Source organism: Thermobia domestica, chromosome 7, assembly GCF_964235325.1.
Source record: "Thermobia domestica chromosome 7, izTheDome1.hap1.1, whole genome shotgun sequence".
NCBI classification, from domain to species: domain Eukaryota; kingdom Metazoa; phylum Arthropoda; class Insecta; order Zygentoma; family Lepismatidae; genus Thermobia; species Thermobia domestica.
Window position 1 is genome coordinate 231310595 of NC_137460.1, and position 6070 is coordinate 231316664.

Genomic DNA, 6070 nt, shown 5'->3' on the forward strand with positions numbered 1-6070 from the left:
ACCAAATTTTTAATTTAATAACCGAAAGTTGTACTTTTTAGACTAATTTCTTATTTGATTTTAGTGTCCCGTTTAGCAGTGAGGGTATATCAGTTGTAAACTTACAGTTTAACGTGGGATGCGAACCATATGAGCTTCCTCCGGGAATCGAACCCGAGCCTCCCACGCCAAAGGCGCCTATGTTAACCATTTTAGTGACGAGGAAACTTCCGTTTAGACTAAATTTAAAGACAGTGGTGGATCTAGAAGATAAAAAACTGGAGGCACAGCCAGAATTCAGACTATGATACAGGCCCGCAACTAGAGGGGAGCCTGTTCCCCTAAACTTTTCGTGGCCTTCGTAACATATGCATGCCACCCAAACCTCTGTGGCTGGTTTCGGGCCTGCTCTGATAGGTACCATGAGTTTACCATGAACTTTCAAAAATAGATAAATAGTAGCTTAAATTATTTTTGTCACTCAGAAAAACTGGGATGACCTAGGCCTCCAGCCCCGGGCTAGACCCGCCACTCCTTTTAGGCGAAATAATATGGTGGGGAAGGGCTTATACTCCTAGAATTGATCTTTGTGCAAAATCCAACATCACAAGGTTCAAGACCTGGGGTTCTTTACGTATCGGTCATGACCATGGGCGTAAGAAGGGAGACAGAGGGAACGAGCCTCCCTGGCTCACGAAAATGTATTAAATTTCTTAAGACTTTCTTAATACAAATAAAAATAGATATAGCAAACGTAATATAACAACCAGGGAGATGACCCCCCCCCCTAGAAAATTTTGTTCAGGCACCCGTGCTCATGATCAAAGTTGTGGTTCGTGGCCCCATAATTACAAACCAAATCACAAGTTTCACGTTGCGTTGATGCAAAGTAATACAAAAGGTAACGGAACCCTAGGTCAATGATTCGGAGCCGTTGTTAATAGTACTTTTTAAGGTCAGTGGCACCAATTTCTATTTAATTTTGGAGGCATTCATACTTCTCACATATCTAACATTACAGGGATATTAACACAAAGACACAGTCCTAACAAAACTTTAGGGGGCTCAAGTCCTCTCGGCTTCCCCAGGGTCGGCCATTATGATCCTATGCTTTATAATTTCCCTATTGTATAGTCAACGACAAAAGTTTTTTTTTCGTTCTGTAAAATTTATTTTAGGAATAACGGTGGTATGGATGCAAAGTACACCGGTAGTATGGTTGGAACGTACAAAAATCACATCTTTTTTAATTTACTGAAAACTGTATTGAAATTGTCCTTCCATTCTGACGTTATTTACGAAACTAATTTCAACAAAGCGAAAGAACTTTTTTCACTGGCTGTACAAGGACGTAAATATTTCAATTTAACGTCCCAAGATTATTCCCTTTAGGCTAAGGGAGGGGATGAATAAGGTAAGTGAATAATGATGGAATAATTGGTGGAATTAGAATGTGGAAGGAAACGGGAGTACCCCCCGAGATAACCCGCACACACACGCAAAAAGGACTGAAACTTAATCCCTTTTGGACAAGCGTTTCTCAGCTTTTCAAGTGCGGGCCACTTTTATTAGAATGTTCAAAGGATCACCCTATACTTTTCTACCTTTCGAAAGCAAATTTATTGTTTTTGTTTAATTTTTTGAGCATTTATCACCCTATCAGTAAACTAATGGTTTTAAGATAATGTTAATTAAAAATTTCTTAATTTTATATGGAATTAATGGAAGAAAATACGCATTAGTTTTATTTTATTTTATTTTAATTAATTAATTAATTAATTAATTTCGTTTTCCTTTTTTTTTTTGTAATAATTGAAAGCTGTCATGAATATTTTATAGCAAGTAGCTCTGCCGCAGTGTACAGCTCGCGAAGGAGTTTGGTTAAAAGTCATTTCGTCTACTTTTACTGTTATATTTTCCATTGTACAGATTCATATTTTCAATCGTGTGCATTTTACTAACTTGCTAATCTCAACAGCAATGTGTGTAGTCCATCAAGCAAGGACGTTCTTCATAATTACTCCCATAGGAATCCTCAAAGGAACCGACTTTTGATTATCCATATTCTGGGATCAAATTAATAGTGTGGACAGGGATACAAGTAAAACCATGCCCAGTACAGTTAAGATCCTAAAAGTTCTTATGCCGGGAATAGAACCCAGAATCACATATACCAAATGCGCATGTGCATGTCCTAGAGCAGCGGGTAACTCTTTTGGGAAATAAATTTACTTTTGGGGATTATAGTCCGCCAATAAGTGAGTAAAATACAAAAAAAAAAAAAAAAAAAAAAAAAAGAGAGAGAAAAAAAGAAATCCATCACATGTTCTAAGTTTGCATATATCTACATATAAAAGATTTTATGGTATAAAGCATATAAAAATTATTTGATAAAACAAAGAGTATGTTTTCTTTATAGCACTTCAATCATCCGTACGATTTAAACAATAAAGTTTGATTCAACTTGTGAAAAAAAGGGGGGTTTTCTTTCACCAATCCGGTTTAATCCTAAAATTCGGTTAATCGGAACTACAGTCTAATTTTGAAATTTATTGTACTATTAATTTTCCTTTATTATCTGTGTTTTTATTGTTTTATTTTTCAACTTACACTAGCACGATTAAATCCGTACTGTAATTAAGATAGATATATTTAATTATTATACTGTAAATCATGTCTTTATTAGTGCATGTACAGTGCTGAGGAGAATGATGGTTCAGAGTTGATGACGATGAGATTGGTGGATGGTGAGTCATAGTGGGTCACGGTGGGTTGTGGGTCAGTGGGTCTTGGGTCAAGTTTTCCTTGACCGACAGCATATTGTCAATTGTTATTGGGAACAAGCGAAATATTTTTCTCATTTTCTTGAAAAGTGCACGTGAGAATTTATCCTTAAGTATGTTATCCTGTTTAGCTCGATGTTGTCTATCAAAAGATACATGGATTCAGGGGCGGATCTAGGGGTGGCAATCGCCCCCCCCCCTCCCAGAAGAGAAAACTTTCTTATTTTATATATAAATAAAATCCATTCCAGAGTTTGGAGCTTTTAAAGGTAGCTCTAAGTAGCAGTATTACAACCCATGCCCCCTCCCCGTCCTGGATCCTCCCATGCATGGATCATTCAGATTACGATTCTAGTATCCAAAGCTATGTGAAAAAGAGGCACAGGGATCTATGCAGGGATTTAAGCGTTGTATTAAGAGCTTCACTGTTAATTAGAAACAAGTTAGTGATGTTAACAGCGGCTTATATTGAAAAAAGGTCATCCACGACTTCTCTGCAGGGTTGTCCAAATACAATAGAAGAAATCAATATAAGACAGAATAGATCCGTTTTACTTAGGGGAAGGTTAGGCACGTTGCAACAGAAGGTACGTTGCAACAGCGCTTTTTCTGTTTTAGGGTTGGCTCTACTGTGTTACATTGTGGCGTGCTTGAACACAAAACGGAAGAACTCTCTCGTGGTCAGTTCGACAACGGAGGTCCAAAGGTGTATACGTAGCGGATGAAAGTCTGTAGAGGTAAATATTCTTTTAAACTTCTATCTTTCTTCACTGCACCTTACATAAGTGTAACAACAGTAACATCTAGTTACCAAATAGTATTACAATTAAAGTATAATTACATTATACAGGGTAGCCCAAAAGAAGGTATACAGTCCCGTACTGATCAACTTATTGCTTTTTATATCATTTCTTATTGTTATCCATCAGGTAGACTTAGTTTATTGTTTGTTCATAATGTGTTTTTAATTATATCTTAAGCTCGGAATAGCCGAAGAAAATAAACGTATTAGCTAGAATGTTATAATTGATCAACGCAACGCCTTGGGTGTGAGAGACCCGGGTTTTTCCTTTCACTTACATTTTCTCAAAGTATTCACCATTACACTGTACACACTTTTGCATCCTCGAAAACCACTTTTGGAAGCAGTGTTGCCAGTCTTTTTCTTCAAGTGTTGAAAGTTCATTCTCGTAAACCACTACAGCTTCTTCAGGGCTGCAAAATCTCTCCTCAGACATGCGATCTTTGATCCTGGGGAACAGAAAAAAATTACACGGAGCCAGGTCAGGGCTATACGGCGGGTGAGTCATAAGTTTGACCTCCGTAGGTTCTAAAAACTGAATTGTGATGTTGGCCGTGTGTGCGGACGCGTTGTCATGATGAAGCAGGATCCCACGCAATCCAGTTCTTGGACGCCGTTCCGGAAGCTTCAAGTGGAACAGTTGCAACATGGCCAGATTTGGAGAAGAAAGTTGCGACCATCTTCTACCCCACATTTCGCGGTCGCTTCACTTTCGTGAGTGTATTTTCGTCTGGAAAGATCCAAACTATAGACTGGCGTTTATTTGCTGGGTCAAATTGATAGATCCAAGTCTCATCACCAGTAAGAATGTCAGAGACGCGTCGAGAATTGCCTCCATCAAATCTTGCAAGCATTTCTTCACACCATTCCACACGCATGCGCTTCTGCTGTTCAGTCAAAGTGTGAGGCACCCAACGAGATGAAACCTTCCTGAGCCTAAGATGATCATGAAGAATTTTTGTTACTGCTGGCGATCCAATGTTCAATGTAGATTCAATGTCCTTGAAAGTTGTTAGAGGATTTTCTCGAACCATTTGTTCCACAACGGCAATGTTTTTATCAGACTCAGCTGTTGCCGGACGTCCAGCTCTCTCTTCATCTTTAAGCGATGTCCGGCCTCTTCTGAATTCACCAAACCACCGAAAAATTGTAGCACAGGAAGGAGCAAGGCCCCAAATGCCCCCTGCAAACGGTCAAGGCTTTGTATCTCGTTCAAACCACTTTTGAAATCGTAAAGAATCATTGTCCGAAAATGTTTCCTTTCGAGCTACATTCTAGATAGCCGAATACTGCTCACATCAACAAACAAGTGAAGGCGATACGGCCACGCCGATAAGCGAGGAGAGTTGAAACTTGCTTCGCTTCTTCGCTCTGGATACCACTACCGAACGCAATTGTTGGAATTCAAATACTGTGCCACAATAATGCGTATATCAAAACTTTCGTAGTGACCCTCGTATAGACTCGCTGCTGAAAGGGACGTTAAAATTAGCTCAACTCAATTGATCAATGCAAGGGTGTATACCTACTTTTGGGCCACCCTGTAGTTCTGTTCCCGTGTTCCCTGCTATTTGGTGACGAGGAAAGCTTTTATTATTATTATTATTATTATTATTATTATTATTATTATTATTATTATTATTATTATTATTATAGGACAAGAGCGATGGCGTATTGGTTGCAGTACGAAGTAGTAGTTGTTTCCCTTGATCTTCTCAGTTAGAACTGAGCGTCATGGGTCAGTGAGCTTCATGGATCACCTACAAATGAATCTAACAAGATAGTGCACAATCCTTCAGATAATCAAATACCAGGACCAAGTGGTCTTCCAGACATACCTGACTTCTCCCCTGAACACGTACGATCCCATCTTAAAGCTGGACCTCGAAAACTGACAGCTGGAAAGAGGAAGAGATGCTATTCTCACAGGCATCAGTAGCGTAAATACGCTGGAGCTGCCGGGGCGGTGCCTCAGGGCCCCAGAAGTTTCGGGTGTTTGGTGGTCCCCGGCTCCGTCGAAGTAAATGAAAAACGCAAATGGGAAATTCAGTCTATCACAAAAAGTATTTTTAGAAAACGAAAAAAGTATAAACTCAAGAAACGTGATAATGATGCTACATTTATTGACCTCCCTGCTCAGTACGTGATGACGTCCTTTTTTTTTCTTTCTTTCTTGAATCAAGACTACCTGCGATATGAGGGGGACACGGTACTAGTCCTAAACGGCACAAATCCTAAATGACACAAGACTAAAAATCATTTCGCGGCATAAGTCCTAAACGGCACTGGACCTAAAAATCTCTTGTGGCGCTACCATCACGTCCGTGTCAAGAATACTGTCAATCTGTCAGTCAAAGTTTTAAACATACTGTTTCAAATTACAGAACCAGATTCTAGCTTAGTTCTTACAAGTAATTTGTATAAATAGATATTCTATCGTTCTGAAATAAAAAAAAAAATAATAAATAAAGCCTATTGTTCTTTCTTGCTGTTTGCATGACAGCAT